The sequence below is a fragment of the Ranitomeya variabilis genome, chromosome 6, assembly GCF_051348905.1.
Source record: "Ranitomeya variabilis isolate aRanVar5 chromosome 6, aRanVar5.hap1, whole genome shotgun sequence".
Lineage (NCBI taxonomy): Eukaryota > Metazoa > Chordata > Amphibia > Anura > Dendrobatidae > Ranitomeya > Ranitomeya variabilis.
The window spans coordinates 55,018,832-55,045,019 of NC_135237.1; the positions used below are offsets into that span (position 1 = coordinate 55,018,832).

The following is a 26,188-nucleotide window of genomic DNA, read 5'->3' on the forward strand; positions in this document are numbered from 1 at the left end:
TCGTAAAAATTATTGTTCTCGCCAGCACCTCATCCTTTGTAAACAGGACTTGTGATGCAGAGAAAAATGGTAAAGTATATGTATAAAACGATATATTGTGTTTCCCTGAAAGACCTGCGCTGAAAATAAGCCCTAGCATGATCTTATAGGATTTTTGGAGTATCCTTGAATTATAAGCCCTACTTCCAAAATAAGCCCTAATTAAAGCCATGGATGGGATTGGGGGGAGGGAAATGCAGACTGGTCAATTGCCAAGGGCCTTCACTTTCATAGGAACCCCCAGCCTTTCTATTTCAAGGTTAAGACTGCTTAAGGACCTTTTGGTGACATCACGGTCATCTAACTATGATGTCACCAAAGGTCTTTCACAGGAATCTAGAGGAATTGAAGAGGAGACAGGCTGTTAAGTACCATATGTGCAGTGTGTGTATATACATGTATAAGACCCTGTCTTATTTTGGGGGAAATATATTACTGACAGTTCTGTGCGCGTAATCTTGCTATTAACGACCGCCTATGAGGAAACAAGTTAGCTTACTGGTGTTCATTTAACGATGCAAGTCGAATGATGTACACTCACTTGCCCTTGTATTATTATTATTATAGCAACATTTGATCCATGGCACTTTACATGTGAGGAGGGGTGTCCATAATAAAAACAAGTTCAATAATCTTAAACAACACAGGTCACAACTGGTACAGGAGGAGAGAGGACCCTGCCCGTGAGGGCTCACAGTATAGATGTTACCTACCATTGTTATCCTGCCAGTAATAATATGGAGATAACTACTGAACAATACCAGCCTAATTTTTTCTTTAGTGACTATTGTGCAAATTTCAAGGGTTTTCGTTTTAATATAAATAGTGATATAAAAAATTAGGGAAAAAAGTTAAATAGGTTAAAAAATAAATTTAAGATAAAATCTTGATGTATTGGCCTTTATAAACACTACCCTGCTATTGCCCATCTCTATCCCTTACCCTAGAGATCAAACTCATTGCATGAAGCTAAATCCAGTGCAAAGGCAACTAGACGCAAAAGACCAGTTCAACTAATAATAAAATTTTTAAAAAAATTCCATCCCTAATCCACTGTTTGTGTTGAGGTTAGAACAAATAAATGAACCATAGTCATAATTAATTTGCAGGCTACAGTATTTCGCACTGTCCCAAGAGCTCTGTCCTGTGGTCAAGTAATGACAACTACACACACAACTAGTAATATGCTCGTTACTCGGGTTTCTCTGAGCACACTCGGGTGGTCCCCGAGTATTTTGGCGTGCTCGGAGATTTAGTTTTCGTCGCTGCAGCTGCATGATTTGCGGCTGCTAGACAGCCTGACTACATGTGGGGCTTGCCTGTTTGTTAGGGAATCCCCACATGTATTCAAGCTGTCAAGCAGTCACAAATCATTCAGCTGCAGCGACGAAAACTAAATCTCTGAGCACGCCGAAATACTCGGAGACCACCAGAGCATGCTTGGAGAAACCCAAATAATGAGCATACTTGCTCATCACTAACGGCAGCAGGTAAGCAGAAAACACTTGAAAAAACCATGCAAGTCATAAATAAATATATTACATGTTAATGGCAGACAAAATATACCTATTAAATTAAAATGATGTAACAGAGAGTTACTCTAAGGTCGGGGTCACACTTGCGAGTTCAATGTGAGAAACTCGCGTGAGTCTCTCGCATCAAGTCCTGACACTGATGCTGGCAGTTGGGAATGGAGCGTTCGGCTGCATAGAAATACATGTAGCTGCTCGCTCCGGTCCTGAGTGCCGGAAGCAGTGTCGGGTATTGAGGCGAGATACTCGCGTGAGTTTCTCACATTGAACTCGCAAGTGTGACCCCGGCTTAACACTCTGTTCACATCTGCATCCAGGCTTGGACTGGCCTACAGGAGAACAGGAGAATCCTGCGGTGGGCCCCTGTGCAAGAGTGGCCACCACCCTTTTATATACTACAATACATATTCTAGAATACCCGATACGTTGGAATCGGGCTACCATCTAGTATATATATAATCGTCTAAGGTCCACTTCCATCTGTTTGTCTGTATGTCCCAGAAATCCCGCGTCGCTCATTGGTCGCAGCCGGCACAGTCCGGCTGTGAATTGGCCCCTCCCTACTCCCCTCCAGTCAGTGCCCCCTCCATACTCTCCTCCAGTTAGCGCCCACATAGCGTTTTAGCAGTCCGTTAAACAGACTGTGTTACACTGCAGCATAACGCGGTATAACGCAGTCTGTTAACGCTGCCATTAACCCTGTAAGTGTGACCAACTTTTTACTATTGAAATCCAGTAAAAAAAATCCAGCTTCCAAAAACTTACAAATTTATTAAGAATAAAATGCAAAGTCCAGTCCAATAAATTACATGGTAGTGAGTAGCAAACAACGCATTTCGAACAATCGTATGTTCTTTCTCAAAGCTTTGAGAAAGAACATACCATTGTTCGAAACGCGTTGCTTGCTACTCACTACCATGTAATTTATTGGACTGGACTTTGCATTTTATTCTAAATAAATTTGTAAGTTTTTTTTGCTGGATTTTTTTTTTGCTGGATTACTTTGTTCACGTGATAACTACACGATATCCGTGCTTCCCCACAACACATGCCAACAGGTGAGCTGGTATATTTTCTCTTTTTTTCTGCTATATGAGTTTTACTATTGATGCTGCCTATGCAGCATCAATAGTAAAAATATATAATGTTAAAAATAATAAACAAAAAAAATCATTATATTCTCACCTTCCGATGTCTCCGGCAGCCTTTCCCGCTCCTCGCAATGCTCCGGTCCCAAGAATGCATTGCGACAATGACCCCAGATGATGTAGCAGTCTCGCAAGACCAGTACATCATCATGGGTTATTGCCGCAAGGCATTACTGGGAACGGAGCGTCGCAAGGAGCATCGCTAAAGCCCTGGGCTGGATCCGGGGCTGCCGGAAGGTGAGTGTATAACTATTTTTTATTTTAATTCTTTTTTTAACAGGGATATGGTGCCCCCATTGCTATATACTACATGGGCTGTGTTATATACTACGTGGCCTGTGTTATATACTGTGTGGGCTGTGTTATATACTGCGTAGGCTGTATTATATACTACATCGCTGTGCTATGTACTACGTGGACTGTGCTATATACTACGTGGCTGTGTTATATACTACGTGGGCTGTGTTATATACTGTGTGGGCTGTGCTATATACTACGTGGGCTGTGCTATATACTACACGGGCTGTGTTATATACTGCGTGGGCTGTGCTATATACTATATGGGCTGTGTTATATACTGCATGGGCTGTGCTATATACTACGTGGGCTGTGCTATATACTACATGGGCTGTGTTATATACTGCGTGGGCTGTGTTATATACTGTGTGGGCTGTGCAATATACTATGTGGGCTGTGCTATATACTGCATGGGCTGTGTTATATACTGCATGGGCTGTGTTATATACTGCATGGGCTGTGTTATATACTGCATGGGCTGTGCTATATACTACGTGGCTGTGCAATATACTACGTGGCTGTGCTATATTCTGTGTGGGCTGTGTTACATACTGCGTGGGCTGTATTATATACTATGTCGCTGTGCTATATACTACATGGGCTGCGCTATATACTATGTGGCTGTGCAATATACTACATGGCTGTGCTATATACTACGTGGCTGTGTTATATACTACGTGGGCTGTGTTATATACTGCGTGGGCTGTGCTATATACTACATAGGCTGTGCTATATACTACGCGGGCTGTGTTATATACTGCGTGGGCTGTGTTATATACTGCATGGGCTGTGCTATATACTATGTGGGCTGTGCTATATACGGCATGGGCTGTGTTATATACTGCATGGGCTGTGCTATATACTACGTGGCTGTGCTATATACTATGTGGTTGTGCAATATACTACGTGGCTGTGCTATATACTATGTGGCTGCATTATATACTACGTAGCTGTGCTATATACTACTTGGCTGTGCTATATACTACGTGGGCTGTGTTATATGCTATGTGGGCTGTGACACTCTTTCGCCCGGGGCCCTCAAAAACCTGCAGCTGGGCCTGGCTTCATTGATGGGTCACGCCCGGCCAGCCACGAACAATCAGCAACAGATGCAGTCCAGCCGCGAATTGGAGCGGGATTTGAACCACACTTCGCTAATTGGTCGCACCCGGCCGGCTGAATCCTGTGTATTCATTGCATTATTCTGAAATCTTCATAAATAAACTACATACATATTCTAGAATACCCGATGTGTTAAAATTGGGCCACCATCTAGTATATATATATATATATATATATATATATATATATATATATATATATATAGTATTTATATGTATATGTGCAGGAATGTGTTGCAAAGTATAAAATAAGAGGTATAAAAAAAGAGAAAAATCCAATCATTTCAGACTGAGCCGTTCAGCACCTATTCGCTGTGGATCTTGTAAGTGCTGTCTGCTTCACTTCACAGAGTTTATCAGCACAGTTAGGCTGTGCCTGGCATAGCAAATAAATTATTACTGCTAATCGATTTGCCAGCTTCCTTCAGACCTATTTATGAGACTCTGAACTAAAGTCTTTTTGAGTACAGAGCAAGCTGAAATATTAATATGAACATATCTACTTTATAATATGTGTGTGCATATATACCAGTGTATAAATATATATGGTATATACACTTGTACTGTATATGTGTGTTTATATATATGTAAAGCTTATTGAAACCTCATTGCAAATTAGGCTTATTATCTACATTTACAAACTTTCTGATGCTAATAATAAAACAATCAAATAAGAACAATGTAAATAGTAAAAAGTGATTTCTGCAAATTCAGCACAAAATGTAATTTTTACAGACTACTGCAGTCTCAGAATTATTTAACCATGACGAGCATCTTTACTATTTAGAGACCCTTTGACTGTTATGAACTGCTGCAAATTTGATGCATAGCCAGACAAAAGCTTCTGGCAGCATTTCTGAGGAATCATAGGGAATTTCTCATGGACTTCCAGTTTAGTAATATTTGGGATTTACATGCTGCAACAATTATCTTCAAATCCCACCAAATAATTTCTATGGTGTTCACAGAAGGCATGGTGTTTTCTCCCAAGATTTCCTGACACTTAAATTAAATTATTTTTGCCCTCCACATGCTGCAGGTTTCCAGTGCCAGAGGACGCAAAGTAGCTCCAGAACATTATTGATCCGCCTCCATGCTTCACTGTAAGCAGGGTGCAATTTACAGTATATTTGTCATTCTTCCCTCTCCGGACATGCTGGTGATCCATGAGCCCAATATATTCCACTTTCCATGTTTCATCATTCAACAGAACAGAATTCCAAAAAATTTGTGGGTTATTTACAGTGGGGGTAATGAGTATTGAAGACTCTCCATGCATGTATCGTGACTATCACACAGCCGCGACACATGCAGCTGCGGAGCCGGACAGCTGATCAGCCGGAGTGATCCTGGAAGCCGGGTTCCCTCTGCAATATATTTGGTAAGCGCTATAGCTTGCCGAATAAGCCCTGACTTGATCAAATTCTCTCATCTCTAGCTATGATCTCTCCTCTTAAATGGACCCTCTAACCTGGGACTGAAAAGTGGTAGCTCTATTTTGCCTCTGCTACTTCCTCTTCTTAGATCAGCAGTCTAAGCTTCCGGCTTCGAAGATGGCCACCATGGCGGCATAGGTAGTGCAGTGACAGGCTTAAACAACACCTCCACAGCACTGGAATTGCAGGGAAAGCTTTAATTAGACTTCACTGCCTTACACATGCCACACCAGAGGCCATCTAGAAAGCAAAGAAACAGAATGCTGATATGATCTGTGGAGACAGCATGAAGCAACGAATGGCCAACGTTTAGAAAAATATAATTACTTTTATCACTCCACCTCCATTCAATGATTCTTTGTCCAATTCTCTCCCTTATGTAAGAGTTACCTGACTCTGCCATTGACTCAAATAGCGAGCATTTCCGGAATTGGAATTGGAGATGAGCAAGGACTGGCTAAACACCAGAATCGAGCTACGACAGATCAATGTGGATACATTTTTCTTCTATTTTTTCTTATTAGACTTTTAGCATTTTTTACTTTTTGGGCAGCCTATCTAAGTTCTAACTATGATTTCTTCTGTAGATTTTTATTTCATGTTTGACAGTGTTGTCCAAAAACTCCCTTTATACCAACATCCATGTATCTTTTTGTTTCATCAACTTGTGACTACATGTTGGGTGTTATGGCCTGGTGGTTACGGAGCCGTACTGAGATGACCTGGTGGGCAAAACCAATCATGGACAAGCTCAGCGGAGGTGGCAGCTCCACTGACAGTAATCACTGTTATGACCTAGTGATTACGGAGCAGAACTGAAATGACCTGGTGGGTAAAACAAATAAAGTACTAGCTCTGGGGAGGTGGTAGCTTTACTGACCACAATCCCTACTCCTAACACCAACACTAGAAATAGCCGTGGAGCGTGCCTATCTCTGCCTAGACGCCTCTTCACAGCCTAAGAACTAGCTACCCCTGAAGATGGAAACGGAAAACTATCTCGCCTCAGAGAAACCCCCAAAGGAAAGATAGCCCCCCACAAATATTGACGGTGAGTGGAGAGGGAAATGACAAACTCAGAAATGAAACTAGATTTAGCAAAGGAGGCCACTACTATCTAAATAGACAGAGATAGAAAAGGCTACTGTGCGGTCAGTATAAAAACTAAAAGTCCACGCAGAGTTTACAAAAAATAACCTCCACACCGACTCACGGTGTGGAGGGGCAAATCTGCGACCCCCGAGCTTCCAACTAGCTGGAATAATTCATAATGACAAGCTGGACAAAAGAGACATAACTTAAACTGAACAGAAGGTCATAAGCAGGGAAACACCCAAAAACTAGCAGAACTTATCTTAAGCTGAAATGGACTGGCCAACAGAGAACTTCCAGGAAAGGACTGAATCCACAGGAAGAAACATTGACAGCTGGCATCAACTGCAGCCTAAAGCCCAGTTAAATAACAAGGCCAGGGCACCGATTAGTGAAAGCAGCTGCTAAGTTCCACTTGAAACCACCAGAGGGAGCCCAAGAGCAGAACTCCCAAAAATACCATTCATGACCACAGGATGGAGCCCAAGAACGGAATTCACAACAGTACCCCCCCTTGAGGAGGGGTCACCGAACCCTCACCAGAGCCCCCAGGCCGATTGGGACGAGCCAAATGAAAAGCACGTACCAAATCGGCAGCATGGACATCGGAGGCAAAACCCAAGAGTTATCCTCCTGGCCATAACCCTTCCACTTGACCAGATACTGAAGTTTCCACCTTGAAAGACGAGAATCCAAAATCTTCTCCACCACATATTCCAGCTCCCCTCAACCAACACCGGAGCAGGAGGGTCAACAGAGGGAACCATGGGCACCACATATCTCCGCAACAAAGATCTATGGAACACATTATGAATGGAAAAAGAAGCTGGAAGGGCCAAACGAAAAGACACCGGATTGATAATTTCTGAAATCCTATAAGGACCAATAAAACGAGGCTTGAACTTAGGGGAAGAGAGCTTCATAGGAACATGACGAGAAGACAACCAGACCAAATCCCCAACCCGAAGCCGGGGACCAACGCACCGACGGCGGTTAGCAAAACGTTGAGCCTTTTCCTGAGACAATGTTAAATTGTCCACCACATGAGTCCAAAACCGCTGCAACCTGTCCACCACAGAATCTACCCCAGGTCAGTCCGAAGGCTCAACCTGCCCTGAAGAAAAACGAGGATGAAAACCGAAGTTACAAAAAAAAGGCGAAACCAAAGTAGCCGAACTAGCCCGATTATTAAGGGCAAACTTGGCCAACGGCAAGAAGGTAACCCAATCATCCTGATCAGCAGACACAAAGCATCTCAAATAGGTTTCCAAGGTCTGATTGGTTCGCTCCGTCTGTCCATTTGTCTAAGGGTGAAATGCCGAAGAAAAAGACAAATTAATGCCCATTCTAACACAAAAGGACCGCCAACACCTAGAAACAAGCTGGGTACCTCTGTCAGACACAATATTCTCCGGAATACCATGCAAACGAACCACATGCTGGAAAAACAAAGAAACCAAATCAGAGGAGGAAGGCAACTTAGGCAAAGGTACCAAGTGGACCATTTTAGAAAACCGGTCACAAACCACCCAGATGACAGACATCTTCTGAGAAACAGGAAGATCAGAAATAAAATCCATGGAAATATGCATCCAGGGCCTCTCAGGGATAGGCAAAGGCAAAAGCAACCCACTAGCACGAGATCAGCGGGGCTTAGCCCGGGCACAGGTCCCACAGGACTGCACGAAGGAACGCACATCCTGTGACAAAGAAGGCCACCAAAAGGACCTGGCAACCAAATCTCTGGTACCAAAGATCCCAGGATGACCGGCCAACACCGAACAATGAATCTCAGAAATCACCTTACTAGTCCATCTATCAGGAACAAACAATTTCCCCACAGGACAGCGGTCGGGTCTATCAGCCTGAAACTCCTGAAGCACCCGCCGCAAATAAGGGGAGATAGCAGAAAGAATCACCCCCTCCTTGAGAATACCAGTCGGCTCAAGGACTCCCGGAGAATCAGGCAAAAAACTCCTAGACACTAGACAGGGCATCAGCCTTCACATTCTTAGATCCCGGAAGATACGAGACCACAAAATCAAAACGAGAGAAAAACAAAGACCACCGAGCCTGTCTAGGATTCAACCGCTTGGCAGACTCAAGGTAAATCAGATTCTTATGATCGGTCAAGACCACAACACGATGCTTAGCTCCCTCAAGCCAATGTCGCCACTCCTCAAATGCCCACTTCATAGCCAACAACTCCCGATTGCCGACATCATAATTACGCTCAGCAGGCAAAAACTTTCTGGAGAAGAAAGCACACGGTTTCAACACAGAGCCATCAGAAATTCTCTGAGACAGAACAGCTCCTGCCCCAATCTCAGAAGCGTCAACCTCAACCTGAAAAGGGAGAGAAACATCTGGCTGACGCAACACAGGGGCAGAAGTAAAACGACGCTTAAGCTCCTGAAAGGCCTCCACAGCCGCAGAGGACCAATTCACCACATCAGCACCTTTCTTGGTCAAATCGGTCAGAGGTTTAACCACAGTAGAAAAATTAGCAATGAAGCGGCGATAAAAATTAGCAAAGCCCAAAAATTTCTGAAGGCTCTTCACAGATGTGGGTTGAGTCCAATCATAAATAGCCTGGACCTTAACAGGGTCCATTTCAATAGCCGAGGGAGAAAAAATGAACCCCAGAAAAGAAACCTTCTGAACTCCAAAAAGGCACTTAGACCCCTTCACAAACAGTGTATTAACACGGAGAATCTGAAATACCATCCTGACCTGCTTCACATGAGACTCCCAATCATCGGAAAAAAACAAAATATCATCCAAATATACAATCATGAATTTATCCAGATACTCCCGGAAAATATCATGCATAAAGGACTGAAACACAGATGGAGCATTAGAGAGCCCGAAAGGCATCACAAGATATTCAAAATGGCCTTCGGGCGTATTAAATGCTGTTTTCCATTCATCACCCTGTTTGATGCGAACAAGATTATACGCCCCTCGAAGGTCAATCTTGGTAAACCAGCTAGCCCCTTTAATCCGAGCAAACAAATCAGAGAGCAAAGGCAAAGGGTACTGGAATTTGACCGTGTTCTTATTAAGAAGGCGATAATCTATACAGGGCCTCAAGGAGCCATCCTTCTTGGCAACAAAAAAGAACCCCGCTCCCAACGGTGATGAAGACGTGCGAATATGCCCCTTCTCCAAGGACTCTTTTACATAACTCCGCATAGCGGCATGCTCTGGCACAGACAGATTGAAAAGTCGACCCTTAGGGAACTTACAGCCAGGAATCAAATTAATAGCGCAATCACAGTCCCTATGAGGAGGCAGAGGACTGGATTTAGGCTCCTCAAATATATCCTGGAAATTCGACAAAAACTCAGGAACTTCAGAAGAAGGGGACGAGGAAATTGACATCAGGGGGACGTCACTATGTATCCCCTGACAACCCCAACTAGTCACAGACATAGATTTCCAATCCAGCACTGGATTCTGTACCTGTAACCATGGAAACCCCAGCACAACCACATCATGCAAATTATGCAACACCAAAAAGCGAATATTTTCCTGATGTGCTGGAGCCATGTTCATGGCTAACTGTGTCCAGTACTGAGGTTTATTCTTGGCCAATGGCGTAGCATCAATCCCCCTCAAGGGAATAGGGCTCTGCAAAGGCTCCAAGGAAAAACCACAGCGCTTGGCAAATTCTAGGTCCATTAAGTTCAGGGCAGCGCCAGAATCCACAAATGCCATTACAGAAAAGGACGACAATGAGCAAATCAGGGTAATAGACAAGAGAAATTTAGGCTGTACAGTACTGATGGTAACCGACCTAGCAACCCTCTTAGTTCGCTTCGGGCAGTCAGAGATAGCATGAGTAGTGTCACCACAGTAAAAACACAGCCCATTCTGACATCTGAACTCCTGCCGTTCTGCTCTCGTCAAAATCCTATCACTTTGCATAAGCTCAGAACTCTGCCCAGAGGACACCGCCATATGGTGCACCATCTTACGTTCACGTAGGCGCCGATCAATCTGAATGGCCAGAGACATTGATTCATTCAAACCAGCAGGCGTGGGAAACCCCACCATAACATCTTTAAGGGCTTCAGAAAGACCCTTTCTGAAAATAGCTGCCAGGGCATCCTCATTCCATTTTGTAAGCACAGACCACTTTCTAAATTTCTGACAATATATCTCTGCTGCTTCCTGATCCTGACACAGAGCCAGTAAAAAATTTTCTGCCTGATCCACAGAATAAGGTTCGTCATAAAGCAGTCCAAGTGCTTGAAAAAATGAATCTACATTGAGCAATGCAGGATTCCCTGGCTCAAGGGAGAATGCCCAGTCCTGCGGGTCGCCACGCAGCAGAGAAATAACAATCTTCACCTGCTGAATGGGGTCACCAGAGGAACGGGGTCTCAGAGCAAAAAACAATCTGCAATTATTTTTAAAGTTCAAAAACTTAGATCTATCCCCAGAAAACAAATCAGGGATAGGAATTCTAGGCTCAGAAACAGGAGTTTGAAAAACATAGTCTTGGATACTCTGTACCCTTGCAGCGAGATGATCAACACGCGCAGACAGACCCTGAACCTCCATATCAGCACCAAGCTCCTGCACCATCCAAAAATCAAGGGGAAAAAAAAAGACAAAACAGGCAACAAGAAAAAAAAAACAATGACTCAGAACTTTCTTTTCCCTCTTTTGAGATGCATTTAACACATTGTGGGCCAGCTGTACTGTTATGGCCTGGTAGTTACGGAGCAGTACTGAGATGACCTGGTGGGCAAAACCAATCATGGACAAGCTCAGCGGAGGTGGCAGCTCCACCGACAGTAATCACTGTTATGACCTAGTGATTACGGAGCAGAACTGAAATGACCTGGTGGGTAAAACAAATAAAGTACTAGCTCTGGGGAGGTGGTAGCTTTACTGACCACAATCCCTACCTCTAACACCAACACTAGAAATAGCCGTGGAGCGTGCCTATCTCTGCCTAGATGCCTCTTCACAGCCTAAGAACTAGCTACCCCTGAAGATGGAAACGGAAAACTATCTCGCCTCAGAGAAATCCCCAAAGGAAAGATAGCCCCCCACAAATATTGACGGTGAGTGGAGAGGGAAATGACAAACTCAGAAATGAAACTAGATTTAGCAAAGGAGGCCACTACTATCTAAATAGACAGAGATAGAAAAGGCTACTGTGCGGTCAGTATAAAAACTAAAAGTCCACGCAGAGTTTACAAAAAATAACCTCCACACCGACTCACGGTGTGGAGGGGCAAATCTGCGACCTCAGAGCTTCCAACTAGCCGGAATAATTCATAATGACAAGCTGGACAAAAGAGACATAACTTAAACTGAACAGAAGGTCATAAGCAGGGAAACACCCAAAAACTAGCAGAACTTATCTTAAGCTGAAATGGACTGGCCAACAGAGAACTTCCAGGAAAGGACTGAATCCACAGGAAGAAACATTGACAGCTGGCATCAACTACAGCCTAAAGCTCAGTTAAATAACAAGGCCAGGGCACCGATTAGTGAAAGCAGCTGCTAAGTTCCACTTGAAACCACCAGAGGGAGCCCAAGAGCAAAACTCCCAAAAATACCATTCATGACCACAGGATGGAGCCCAAGAACGGAATTCACAACAGTTGGGCTTCTCTCTTATCTTCATATGTCTTATGTTGTGTTATATTATTCAACCAATCAATTGCTATTGACAACTTATACTTTGAGAATACTGTCTATGAAGGCTTATTCCAATTGCTGTAATGCTGCTGCATTCTAGTTTCCTTATTACAGCCACATATTCCTGCCAGAACATGGATCTAATGAATCCAACTTAGGGCATCAGAGGGATTTGTTATATGGATGCTACAATGAGGCTTCATAGTGACCACCTGAGTCCTTACATATATACTGTCATCCTTGCAGTACTGGTACAGACTGAGATAATATTACCATTGACATTGGTTGAGTATACATGTTAGTCCATCAGACCTTGACCAGGTCCCACTCCGTGCACAATAAAAATACACAAAAACCCAGATCAAGTGTGGAAAAAAGGAGTGTCTGTATCATACATAGAATAAACATAAATTTTATTTAATCACTAGTGTTGAGCATTCCGATACCGCAAGTATCGGGTATCGGCCGATACTTAGCGGTATCGGAATTCCGATACCGAGATCCGATACTTGCCGCGTATCGGATACCGGAATCGGAAGTTCCCAGGATTCAAACTGCACAAATTTGTACGAAATCAGCCAATGAGAATGATTCCAAGTGTGGGCACATCCTGTTTAGCATGGAGGGCTTGAAACTACTGGCAAGGCTGTGATTGGCTGCTGAAATGATGTCATGATGCAGTTTAAAAGTCGCTGGCGCCATTTTGCGCTCACTCTGCTGTGAATTCAGTTAGTGACAGGACGCTGTTTGCTGACTGAGGGCCAGTTTTGAGATAGCGATTTGCTTAATTGTTCTTTTCCAAGGCTAATTTAGCAACCGCTATGTTCACCTGCTAATCACCTTGCTTTTGCCTTGTAGCGCTGTTTTCACAGCGATCTGCAAGGTCTCTGTGTGTGTGTGTGTGAGTGCAGCCCACTCTCTAGTCTGAGTGCAGCCATAGGCCATCCATAGCTGGTTGTATTCAGTTCAGGGAGGGTGGTTCATTGCCTCATACTGTTCTTTGTTTTTTTTTTGTTTTTTTTTTAAGTAGTGCAGGCTGCTGCACATTTTTTCAAATAATTCCTATTAGTGACTTTCCACCCGTCTCCAGCTAACTTGTGGAAAAACACTACATAGGATAACGTAGAGGAGGGTTTTTGGGCTTTGCAGCGCCGTTTACGGCTGTCTGCACGGTCTCCGTGTGACTGCAGCTCGTCCTGTAGTCTGTGAGCAGCCATAGCCTGGTTGTCTCCAGCTCAGGGTTCTTCACTGCGTCATACCGTAAAATAAATTTTCCTTTTGTTTTAAGTAGTGCAGGCTGCTGTACATTTTTTCAAAAAATTCCTATTAGTGTCTTTCCACCCGTCTCCAGCTAACTTGTGGAAAAACACTACATAGGATAACAAAGAGGAGGGTTTTTGGGCCTTGCAGCGCCGTTTACGGCTGTCTGCACGGTCTCCATGTGACTGCAGCTCTCTCTGTTGTCAGTTCAGCCCCAAAAAAATAAATAAATAATAAAGTTCACCAAACACACCAGTGACACCACTTTACATTTGTGTAGGCCACATTAGCTCATATTAAAGTCTAGTCCACACTTTAGAAAATTAGTGTTTCTTATACCTGTTAGGAGCTCTTTAGGAATAAGCACACAAAGCCGTTAGTACTTTTCTGCTTATCTTTATCAGTCAACCAAGATGAAGAAGGCAGTGAGTAAGGCACGTGGGCGCGGAGCAGGGAGAGGACGTGGGGATTCTGTGCCTGCTGCGGGCACCGGTTACTCATCAGCACCCACTTTCACCAGGGAACAGTCGTTCATGCGCAGCTTTGTCACAGAGCACCGTACACCGCTGCTGCGTGAAGACCAAATTGAATCCGTTGTCGGATGGATGGCAGCTAATGCATCGACTTCAATTAGTGCCACATCCTCTCAGACACAGAGCACTGGAGAGCAGCCATCTGTCTCTTCACCACCTGCCAAATTGCCCAGGCAGACAGAGATCCCAGGACAGGAGCCGTCTCTACTTCTGTTCTCTGAATCATCTCTTGGCTTGGAAACAGGGGGCCAGCCAAGCAGCATTGGAGAAATGGAAGAAGAGGCAGGGTGCAGTGATGCCCAACCACTTTTTCTCTCTTCCTCTGAAGAGGCGGGTGGGCCAGTGCCTCTGGTCACCACATCGCAGGCCGCATCCGCTGATGACACTCAGGTGCCACTTTCTGGTGCGTGCTCTGCTGCTGAGACTACCCAGGAGGAGCAGTTGGGGGCCGAGGGTAGTGTAGATGATGAGGTCCTTGACCCATCTTGGCGTGAGGGACAGGAAGGTGGTGGGAGCAGCTCTGAGGAAGAGATTCCCGGTACGGCCCAAAGAGGGAGAGGGAGGGGGAAGACTGCGGATCCTGCAGCCTCCGCTTTGGCACCTGTTAGGAGCATGTCTCTTCCAAAAGCCAAAAAGGGCGCTCCCAAGACTTGCATTGCCTGGTCCTTTTTTGACACAGTTGCAGATGACATTTGCTATGTCAAATGCAAGGTGTGTCATCACAAAGTCAAAAGAGGTCGAAATGTCAGCAACCTCAATACCTCCAACATGTGGAAACATGTGCGCACCAGGCACGCGGCGGAGTTAGAAAAACACACTGAAGAGCTAGGCCAACCAACAGCGGCAGCTACCACCTCTTCAGCTCGTGTTGCCTCTTCCTCCAGCTTACACGCAGCTGGTTCGGCTTCCTCCCAGGATCGCTGTGGAAGAACCTCTGGCCCTGTTGTCCAGAGACCCGCTGTAATTCCACCCGCAGCACCTCTTTCCCAGTCATCCACACACTCCCAGCCCAGTCTACAGCCATCGGTAGTACAGGCATGGGAGAAAAGGCGGCCTTTCTCGTCAAACCACCCACGAGCACAGGCTCTGACTGCAGGCATTGCCAAACTTCTGTCACTGGAAATGCTGTCATTCAGGCTGGTGGAGACTGACAGCTTCCGTGACTTGATGTCATTGGCAGTCCCCCAGTACAATGTGCCCAGCCGCTTTTACTTCAGCAGGCAAGCCGTCCCTGCCCTGCACAAGCATGTGGAGGGACACATAAAACACGCGCTACTGAATGCCGTCAGTAGCAAGGTCCACCTCACCACCGATGCGTGGACCAGTCAACATGGACAGGGGCGATACCTTTCCCTCACTGCCCATTGGGTTAATGTCGTTGAGCCGGGTACAGATCGTGCGAGTGGCGCAGGACGTGTCCTGCCCACTCCAAGGATTGCAGGAATCCATTCTGTACGCATTGACTCCTCCTCTTACACCAGTTCCTCAGAATCATCGCTGCAGGAGCCGTCACAGTCCACCTCCACATGGACCCGTGATGAACGTTTACCTGTTACGACCGACATGAGCACAGCCGTGGCCAAACGTCAACAGGCCGTCTTGAAATTAATTTCTTTGGGGAATCGAAGCCACACAGCGCAGGAGCTCTGAAATGCCATCAAGCAGGAGAGCGATGTGTGGTTTGTGCCAGCGAATCTCCAACCAGGCATGGTAGTGTGTGATAATGGCCGAAATCTGGTGGCAGCTCTGGGCCTCGGCAACCTCACTCACATCCCATGTCTGGCACATGTGCTCAATTTGGTCGTGCAGAGTTTTTTGAGGGACTATCCGGATCTTGATGTGCTGCTGCACAAGGTCCGCCTAGAGTGTGCTCACTTGCGGCGATCCAGCACGGCAAAAGCGCGCATTGCGGCTCTGCAGCGCCGACACCACCTGCCGGAACATCGCATCATATGTGACCTACCTACCAGGTGGAATTCCACGTTACATATGTTGGAGCGGTTGTGTGAGCAGCAGCAAGCTGTAATGGAGTACCAGCTGCATCAGGCGCAAAGAAGTCGCACTCCACGCCGTACAGACTTCACAACCACAGAGTGGGCCACTATGAATGACGTCTGCCAGGTTTTGCGTCCCTTTGATTATTCCACGCAGATGGCGAGTGCAGATGATGCACTAGTCAGCATGACTGTCCCCCTTATCTACCTGCTTGAAAAATCACTGCAAGCGCTAAGGGATGATGTTGTGGAAGAGGTGGAGGATGAGGATTCATCATTTCCATCATCTTCTGGACAGTCAGCGCCACGTGGTTCCTCACAAACGCGTAGGCAGGGGACAGTTTGTGAGGAGGATGAGGAGGAGTCAATGGAGGAGGAAGACATCCGTCCCGAGGAGGGAGTTACACAATTGTCCAGTACTCAGTGTGTACAGCGAGGGTGGGGTGATGACGAGCGGGCAGAGATCACGCCTCCAGCAGGGGACAGCATTTCTTGGGCAGTTGGCAGTCTGCAGCACATGGTGGATTACATGCTGCAGTGCCTGAGAAATGACAGCCGCATGGCCCACATTCTCAACATGTCTGATTATTGGGTGTTCACCCTCCTCGATCCTCGCTACCGGGACAATGTAGAAAGCCTCATCACACCGTTGAACCGGGAGCGAAAAATGTGGGAGTACCAAGACACACTGGTGAATTCCATCATCTTCTCCATTCCAACTGAGAGAAGTGCTGCTAGTGCATTACAAAGCAGCTCAGTGCATCCAGGCAGTGGTGGAGGCTCTGCAGAAAGAGGGAGCAGAAGCAGTGCCTCTGCCCAAGGCAAGACCAGTATGGCCCAACTGTGGCACAGTTTTCTGTGCCCGCCACAAAAGTCTACACCATCACAGACGGCTCCAGTCAGCAGGAGGCAACGGTTCCGTCAGATGGTGACAGACTACATGTCTTGCCCTCTTGCTGTACTCCCAGACGGCTCTTCACCTTTCAAGTTTTGGGTCTCAAAGCTGGATACATGGCCAGAGCTAAGCCAGTATGCATTGGAGGTGCTGGCTTGCCCTGCGGCTAGTGTATTATCGGAACGCGTCTTTAGTGCTGCAGGTGGTGTACTAACTGACCGTCGCATGCGACTATCCTCCGATAACGTTGACCGGCTTACTTTCCTGAAAATGAACAAGGCCTGGATCTCGAAGGAATTTGCCACTCCTCTTTCTGATTAAATAATTAGGTGACTGTCTACGTTATCCAGGTTTCCTGTTGTGTTCATCTTTCTACCACCTGAACTTAAATTCCTGGGCTCCAACACCGCCAGTTGAGGCTCAGAAGTGCCGTCTGCACAGTCAAAACATACGACCCAGTGTTATTGGGTTTCAGTAACGTCAGCTGATCCCCAGCTGTGTAGCCGGCAATGTGTCCTGCGACCGCCACGCTGACACAACAACTGAAATGTAAGGGAACCTGTCCCCCCCCCAAGGCGTTTGTTACTGAAAGAGCCACCTTGTGCAGCAGTAATGCTGCACAAGGAAAAGGTAGCTATTTTCATTATGCTCCTTGCACACGCAGAACTTAACACTTATAAAATGTGTCCACTGATACCGTAAAACCGTCCCGGATGTGGGACTTTCCTTCGTAATATGACGCAGCACAGCTGTCATTCCTACCCCCTCGGCGCCGTGCCCTGGCTCCTCAGCGTTGTTTGATTCCGTCCCGGAGCCTGCGCTGTTATGTTATCCCTTGGCCAGGCACACTTAGCGCTGCCCATCTTCTGACATCATTTGGTGTCAGGCTGGCTGCGCCTGTGCGGCCGCGCTGGCCGAGAGCCCGCCTCGCATTGTCTTCTGATTTAATCCCACTGGGGGCCTGAGATCCATGGACATGCGCAGTGCATATCTGAACCTCCGCCTCTCACTCATCTCCCTACGCCTTCTTCAGACTGTGCGCCGTCAGCTGATCCCTAATAGCATGCCACGGCCGTGACGCCGCACAGTCTGAAGAAGCCGTAGGGAGGGGAGTGAGAGGCGAGGATATGCACTGCGCATGGCCACGGATCCCAGGCCCGCGGTGGGATTACATTAGACGACACTGCGAGGTGGGCTCTCGGCCAGCGCGGCCGCACAGGCGCAGCCAGCCTGACACCAAATGATGTCAGAAGATGGGCAGCGCTAAGTGTGCCTGGCCAAGGGATAACATAACAGCGCAGGCTCCGGGACGGAATCAAACAACGCTGAGGAGCCGGGGCACGGCACCAAGGGGGTAGGAATGACAGCTGTGCTGCGTCATATTACGAAGGAAAGTCCCACCTCCGGGACGGTCTCACGGTTTCAGGGGACACATTTTATAAGTGTTTAGTTCTGTGTTTGCAAGGAGCATAATGAAAAGAGCCACCTTTTCCTTTTGCATCTTTTGTGCTGCACAAGCTGGCTCTTTCAGCTACAAACGCCTTGGGGGGGGGTTAAAGGTTCCCTTTCGACTTTCTCCAATCAGGCTTCGGCCTACATTGTGTTCCTCTGCTTCTCCTGCTGTCCCTGGGCTCCAACACCGCTAGTTGTTGCCTGGTAGTGCTGTACGCACAGTCAACAGTCGCTCCTCTGTTATTGGGGTTCAGTAACGTCAGCTGTTCCCCAGCTGTGTGTGTGGCAATCCCTCCTATCTCCTCCACCTCCTCCTCCTGCTGTCCCTGGGCTCCAACACCGCTAGTTGTTGCCTGGTAGTGCTGTACGCACAGTCAACAGTCGCTCCTCTGTTATTGGGGTTCAGTAACGTCAGCTGTTCCCCAGCTGTGTGTGTGGCAATCCCTCCTATCTCCTCCACCTCCTCCTCCTCCTGTCCCTGGGCTCCAACACCGCTAGTTGCTGTCCAGAAGTGCTGTACGCACAGAGCCAAACACCTCGCCAATGTGTTAGTGGGGTTCAGTAATGCCTGCTGCTCCCCTGCTGTGTGTGTGGCAATCCCTCCTATCTCCTCCACCTCCTCCTCCTGTCCCTGGGCTCCAACACCGCTAGTTGCTGTCCAGAAGTGCTGTACGCACAGAGCCAAACACCTCGCCAATGTGTTAGTGGGGTTCAGTAACGCCTGCTGCTCCCCTGCTGTGTGTGTGGCAATCCCTCCTATCTCCTCCACCTCCTCCTCCTCCTGTCCCTGGGCTCCAACACCGCTAGTTGCTGTCCAGAAGTGCTGTACGCACAGAGCCAAACACCTCGCCAATGTGTTAGTGGGGTTCAGTAACGCCTGCTGCTCCCCTGCTGTGTGTGTGGCAATCCCTCCTATCTCCTCCACCTCCTCCTCCTCCTGTCCCTGGGCTCCAACACCGCTAGTTGCTGTCCAGAAGTGCTGTCCGCACAGTCCCAACACTCGCTCCTCTGTTATTGGGGTTCAGTAACGTCAGCTGTTCCCCAGCTGTGTGTGTGGCAATCCCTCCTATCTCCTCCACCTCCTCCTCCTGCTGTCCCTGGGCTCCAACACCGCTAGTTGTTGCCTGGTAGTGCTGTATGCACAGTCAACAGTCGCTCCTCTGTTATTGGGGTTCAGTAACATCAGCTGTTCCCCAGCTGTGTGTGTGGCAATCCCTCCTATCTCCTCCACCTCCTCCTCCTCCTGTCCCTGGGCTCCAACACCGCTAGTTGCTGTCCAGAAGTGCTGTACGCACAGAGCCAAACACCTCGCCAATGTGTTAGTGGGGTTCAGTAACGCCTGCTGCTCCCCTGCTGTGTGTGTGGCAATCCCTCCTATCTCCTCCACCTCCTCCTCCTCCTGTCCCTGGGCTCCAACACCGCTAGTTGCTGTCCAGAAGTGCTGTCCGCACAGTCCCAACACTCGCTCCTCTGTTATTGGGGTTCAGTAACGTCAGCTGTTCCCCAGCTGTGTGTGTGGCAATCCCTCCTATCTCCTCCACCTCCTCCTCCTCCTGTCCCTGGGCTCCAACACCGCTAGTTGCTGTCCAGAAGTGCTGTACGCACAGAGCCAAACACCTCGCCAATGTGTTAGTGGGGTTCAGTAACGCCTGCTGCTCCCCTGCTGTGTGTGTGGCAATCCCTCCTATCTCCTCCACCTCCTCCTCCTCCTGTCCCTGGGCTCCAACACCGCTAGTTGCTGTCCAGAAGTGCTGTACGCACAGAGCCAAACACCTCGCCAATGTGTTAGTGGGGTTCAGTAACGCCTGCTGCTCCCCTGCTGTGTATACGGCAACCTGTACTGCGACCGCCACGCAGGCACAACAAGTTAAATTTAAGGGAACCTGTCCCTCCCCCCCCAGGCGTTTGTTACTGAAGGAGCCACCTTGTGCAGCAGTAGTGATGCAAAGGGAAAAAGTGCCTCTTTTCGTGGTGCTCCTTGCACATGCTGAACCTAACACTTATGAAATGTGTCCCCTCACACCGTTAAACCGTCCGGTAGGTGGAACTTTCCTTTGTCATGTGACGCAGCACAGCCGTCATACTTACCCCCTTGGCGCCGTGCGCCGCCTCCTCAGCGTTGTTTGAATCTGTCCCGGAGCCTGCGCTGTTAGGTTAGCCCTTGGCCATGCACACATTTTGCTCTGCCCGTCTTCTGACATCATTTGGTGTCAGGCTGGCTGCGCCTGTGCGGCCGCGCTGGCCGAGAGCCCGCCTCGCATTGTCTTCTGATTTAATCCCACTGGGGGCCTGAGATCCATGGACATGCGCAGTGCATATCTGAACCTCCGCCTCTCACTCATCTCCTTACGGCTTCTTCAGACTGTGCGGTGTCAGCTGATCCCTAATAGCATGCCACGGCCGTGACACCGCACAGTCTGAAGAAGCCGTAGGGAGGGGAGTGAGAGGCGAGGATATGCACTGCGCATGGCCACGGATCCCAGGCCCGCGGTGGGATTACATTAGACGACACTGCGAGGCGGGCTCCCGGCCAGCGCGGCCGCACAGGCGCAGCCAGCCTGACACCAAATGATGTCAGAAGACGGGCAGCGCAAAATGTGTGCATGGCCAAGGGCTAACCTAACAGCGCAGGCTCCGGGACAGATTCAAACAACGCTGAGAAGGCGGCGCATGGCGCCAAGGGGGTAAGAATGACGGCTGTGCTGCGTCACATGACAAAGGAAAGTTCCACCTACCGGACGGTTTAACGGTGTGAGGGGACACATTTCATAAGTGTTAGGTTCAGCATGTGCAAGGACCATAATTAAAAGAGCTAAGTTTACCTTTTCCAGCATTAGTGCTGTACACGATGGCTCTTTCAGCTACAAACGCCTGGGGGGGGTTAAAGGTTCCCTTTCAACTTGCTCCAGTGCAGGCTTCGGCCTACACTCCGCTCCCCCTGCTCCTCCTCCTGCTGACCCTGGGCTCTAACACCGCCAGTTGGGGCCCAGATGTGCTAGCTGCACAGAGAAAAACACCAGCCAATGTGTCAGTGGGGTCCAGCACCGCCAGCTGTTCCCCTGCTGTGTAGCCGGCAACGTGTCCTGCGACCGCCACGCAGACACAAGAACTGAAATTGAAGGGAACCTGTCCCCCCTCCCCCAGGTGTTTCTATGTTTTACAGCCACCTTGTACAGCAGTAATGCTGCATGTGTGCAAGGTGGCTCAGAAACTTATTCTCCTTGCCCATGTGGAACTGAACACGTCTAAAATGAGTCCTCTGAGACCATTAAAACGTCCCTCAGGTGTGATTTTCCTTTGTATTGACACGCAACAAGCTCCTTGGTAGCGCTGCCCGTCTTCTGGCATCATTGTTTGGCTGGCTGCGCCTCTGCGGCCGCCCTGCCCCACACAACGCCCCTCGGTGTCTTATTTATTTTGACTGCGAGGGTGTGATTGACGGGCATGAACGGTGCATTTCTTCGCCTATCCCTCATCTCCTTCCGCCTTCTTCGGACTGTGCGGCTTCATGGCCGTGGCATGCGATAAGGGATCAGCTGACGCCGCATAGTCTGAAGCAGGTGTAAGAACCCAAGCGAGAGGCGAACATATGTACTGCGCCAGGCCATGAATCCCAGCCCCGCAGTGTTTTAACAATGTTAAGACACTGCGGGGCTGGGATTCATGGGCATCGCGAACCGCACCGGCCGACATCAAATGTTGTCAGAGGACGGGCAGCGCTAACAGCGCAGGGCCAAGGGATAACACGACAGCGCAGACTCCTGTGCAACAAATAACGATGCTCAGGAGGCCGCGCAAAGCACCAAGGTGGCATTTTTGTCAGCTGTGCTGCGTCTCATTACGAAGGGAACTCACGCCTCCAAAACAGTTTGACTGTGTAAGGGCCTAAATGTTATACGTGTTCCTTTCAGCGTGTGCAAGGAGCAAAATTAAAAGAACAACCTTTGACTTGTGCAGCATTACTGCTGCATAAGCTGTGGCTCTTCTAGTTTGTAACCCCTGAGGGGGGGTTAAAGGTTACTTTTAAAATCGGTTCAATTAGGCTTCGGCCTACACTCTGCTCCACCTGCAGAGCCCGGGCTCCAACACCGCTAGTTGCTGTCTGGAAGTGCTGGCTGCACAGAGCCAAACACCTCGCCAATGTGTCAGTGGGGTTCAGCACCGCCAGCTGTTCCCCTGCTGTGTAGCCGGCAACGTGTCCTGCGACCGCCACGCAGACACAACAGACCCAAAGCTGCCGCCAGTGCAGGCTTTGGCCTACACTCCGCTCCCCTGCTCCTCCTCCTGCTGACCCTGGGCTCTAACACCGCCAGTTGGGGCCCAGATGTGCTAGCTGCACAGAGAAAAACACCAGCCAATGTGTCAGTGGGGTCCAGCACCGCCAGCTGTTCCCCTGCTGTGTAGCCGGCAACGTGTCCTGCGACAGCCACGCAGACACAAGAACTGAAATTGAAGGGAACCTGTCCCCCCTCCCCCAGGTGTTTCTATGTTTTACAGCCACCTTGTACAGCAGTAATGCTGCATGTGTGCAAGGTGGCTCAGAAACTTATTCTCCTTGCCCATGGGGAACTGAACACGTCTAAAATGTGTCCTCTGTGACCATTTAACCATCCCGGAGGTGTGACTTTCCTTTGTAATGACACGCTGCAACCCCCTTGGTAGCTCTGCCCGTCTTCTGGCATCATTGTTTGGCTGGCTGCGCCTCTGCGGCCGCCCTGCCCCACACAACGCCCCTCGGTGTCTTATTTATTTGGACTGCGAGGGTGTGATTGACGGGCATGAGCAGTGCATATGTTCGCCTGTCCCTCATCTCCTTCCTCCTTCTTCAGACTGTGCGGCTTCATGGCCGTGGCATGCGGTAAGGGATCAGCTGACGCCGCATAGTCTGAAGCAGGTGTAAGAACCCAAGCGAGAGGCGAACATATGTACTGCGCCAGGCCATGAATCCCAGCCCCGCAGTGTTTTAACTATGTAAAGACACTGCGGGGCTGGGATTCATGGTCATCGCAAAGCGCAACGGCCGACATTAAATGATGTCAGAAGATGGGCAGCGCTAACAGCGCAAGGCCAAGGGATAAAACGACAGCGCAGACTCCTGTACAGCAAATAACAACGCTCAGGAGGCTGCGCTCAGCACCAAGGTGGGATTCTTGACATCTGTGCTGCGTCCCATTAGGAAGGGAACTCTCGCCTCCAACACAGTTTGACTGTATAAAGGGCTAAATGTTATACGTGTTTCATTCAGCGTGTGCAAGGAGAAAAATTAAAAGAGCAACCTTTGACTTGTGCAGCACTACTGCTGCATAAGCTGTGGCTCTTCTAGTTTGTAACACCTGAGGGGGGGTTAAAGGTTACCTTTGAAATTGGTTCAATTAGGCTTCGGCCTACACTCCGCTCCCTCTCCTCCTCCTGCTGACCCTGGGCTCTAACACCGCCAGTTGGGGCCCAGATGTGCTAGCTGCACAGAGAAAAACACCTCGCCAATGTGTCAGTGGGGTTCAGCACCGCCAGCTGTTCCCCTGCTGTTTAGCTGGCAACGTGTCCTGCGACAGCCACGCAGACACAACAGACCCAAAGCTGCCGCCAGTGCAGGCTTCGGCCTACACTCCCCTCCCCCTCCTCCTCCTGCTGACCCTGGGCTCTAACACCGCCAGTTGGGGCCCAGATGTGCTAGCTGCACAGAGAAAATCACCAGCCAATGTGTCAGTGGGGTTCAGCACCGCCAGCTGTTCCCCTGCTGTGTAGCCAGCAACGTGTCCTGCGACAGCCACGCAGACACAACAGACCCAAAGCTGCCACCAGTGCAGGCTTCGGCCTACACTCCCCTCCCTCTCCTCCTTCTGCTGACCCTGGGCTCTAACACCGCCAGTTGGGGCTCTAGGAAGACAAGCTTGAATAGGTCCCCATCCTGGTTCCAGTACCGTCAGCTGGTTCCGGGCAGAGCCTTTGGCTTAGGTGCCTCCCTCTGGGTATCCGAGTTCCACCAACGTCAGGTGGTCCTTGGTAGTGCTTTCAGGCACGGGTACCTCCTGCTTAGTAACCGGGTTCCAGTAACGTCAGCTGGTCCTCGGTAGTTCCATTGGCTCTTGGACCTTCGGCTACTCATCCGGGTTCCAGTACCGTCAGCTGGTTCTCGGCAGTGTCTTTTGCTCTTGTACCTTCTGCTCCCCATTCTGGTTCCAGTACCGTCAGCTGGTTCCGGGCAGAGCCTTTGGCTTAGGTGCCTCCCTCTGGGTATCCGAGTTCCACCAACATCAGGTGGTCCTTGGTAGTGCTTTCAGGCACGGGTACCTCCTGCTTAGTAACCGGGTTCCAGTAACGTCAGCTGGTCCACGGTAGTTCCATTGGCTCTTGGACCTTCGGGTAGCCATCCGAGTTCCAGTTCCATCAGCTGTTTCTCGGCATTTTCTCAGCCTTCTTGTACCTTCTGCTACATTTCCAAGTTCAAGACCCTAAAGACGATGACCCGGAAGACCACCCCTAAGATGATGACAACACCAGAGACAACAACCACCGAGATGACGACGACCCTGGAGACGATGACCCTGAAGACGACCCCGATGACGACGACCCCGGAGACGACGACCCTGGAGACAACGACGACAACCTGGAAGACCGAGAAGCAGAAGAACAAGAGGCTGCAGAACAAAGAGCAGAAGAACATTAAGCATAAGACTAAATATCAGAGCAAAAGATATTATTTAAATTATAAGCAGAAGAAGACTAAGCAGTGTATGGGGGTGAGTCCGTTCCTCCTCGTGGTGCCCCTGGATAAAGCCTGATGCTGCAGGCCAAAATGAACGCGGACAAATGTAACTCTTTTGTCACAGGCAGAACGGAAGGTGTAATCTTCAAACTTTTATAGATAACAACTACGGGAATGCCTGTCACAAATAAGAATATGATGAAGAAGTTGAATATGAAGAAGATAATAGTTAAATAAAAAGAATATGAACAATGTAACAAAAAAAAAAAATAGGTAGAAGATGAAGAAGAAGATGAATAAGGTGAAGAAGTTGATGTCAAAGAAGCTGATGATGAGGATAATGAAGAAGAAAGTGTCGGAGAAGTAAAAAAGAAGGTGAAGGGCGTGGAAGTAGTGAAACATCAATATCTGACAAAATAAGTAAAAAATTAACATAGTCAAAATCTTTCTAACGCCGAACGTCATAAAATAAATAAAAATCCTGCTATTCTATTTGATTGGGCTAAACCTCTGTGCCTTTAATGTCTCCGCCACCTCCCCCAATACATCCTACATTATTCTTTGTTGTTTTCCTTCATGTAGAATTAACCTACAAGGAAAGAAAGGGTTTATTTTAATTCCGATATTTTCGTCCCATTGACTTGCATTGGGATCGGGTATCGGTATCGGATTAGATCCGATACTTTGACGGTATCGGCCGATACTTTCCGATACCGATACTTTCCGATATCGGAAGGTATCGCTCAACACTATTAATCACAACACAGAATAATCAAAGAAATATAAAATTAGTTAAAAAGATGCCTCATGTCAACATGGAGACACAGCAGAAAAAGTGTATTGGACATAAAATCCTTTCCATAGATTAAATAATCAGATGATTAAGGTAAAAAGGCATACAAGACTATCATTTATCCTGTGGAAACAGCAACAAAAAATCTGGTTGCCAGCTTAAAGTGAGTGTAATCAGAACAGAAAATGCACAGTGCTGTAAGTCTGTCTAGCAGTATACCTTTTTGCTG

General features: G+C 48.2%; 1 long non-coding RNA gene across 1 annotated transcript in view; it reads left to right on the forward strand.

The window, feature by feature from the left end:
• The first annotated feature begins 360 nt into the window (after nt 1–360).
• The window catches only part of LOC143783418 (uncharacterized), a 33,473-nt gene continuing 7,645 nt past the window's right edge, over nt 361–26,188 (forward strand). The window contains exon 1 of the long non-coding RNA XR_013217155.1: nt 361–423. This is a non-coding gene — a long non-coding RNA (uncharacterized LOC143783418). The remainder of the gene's footprint in view (nt 424–26,188) is intronic.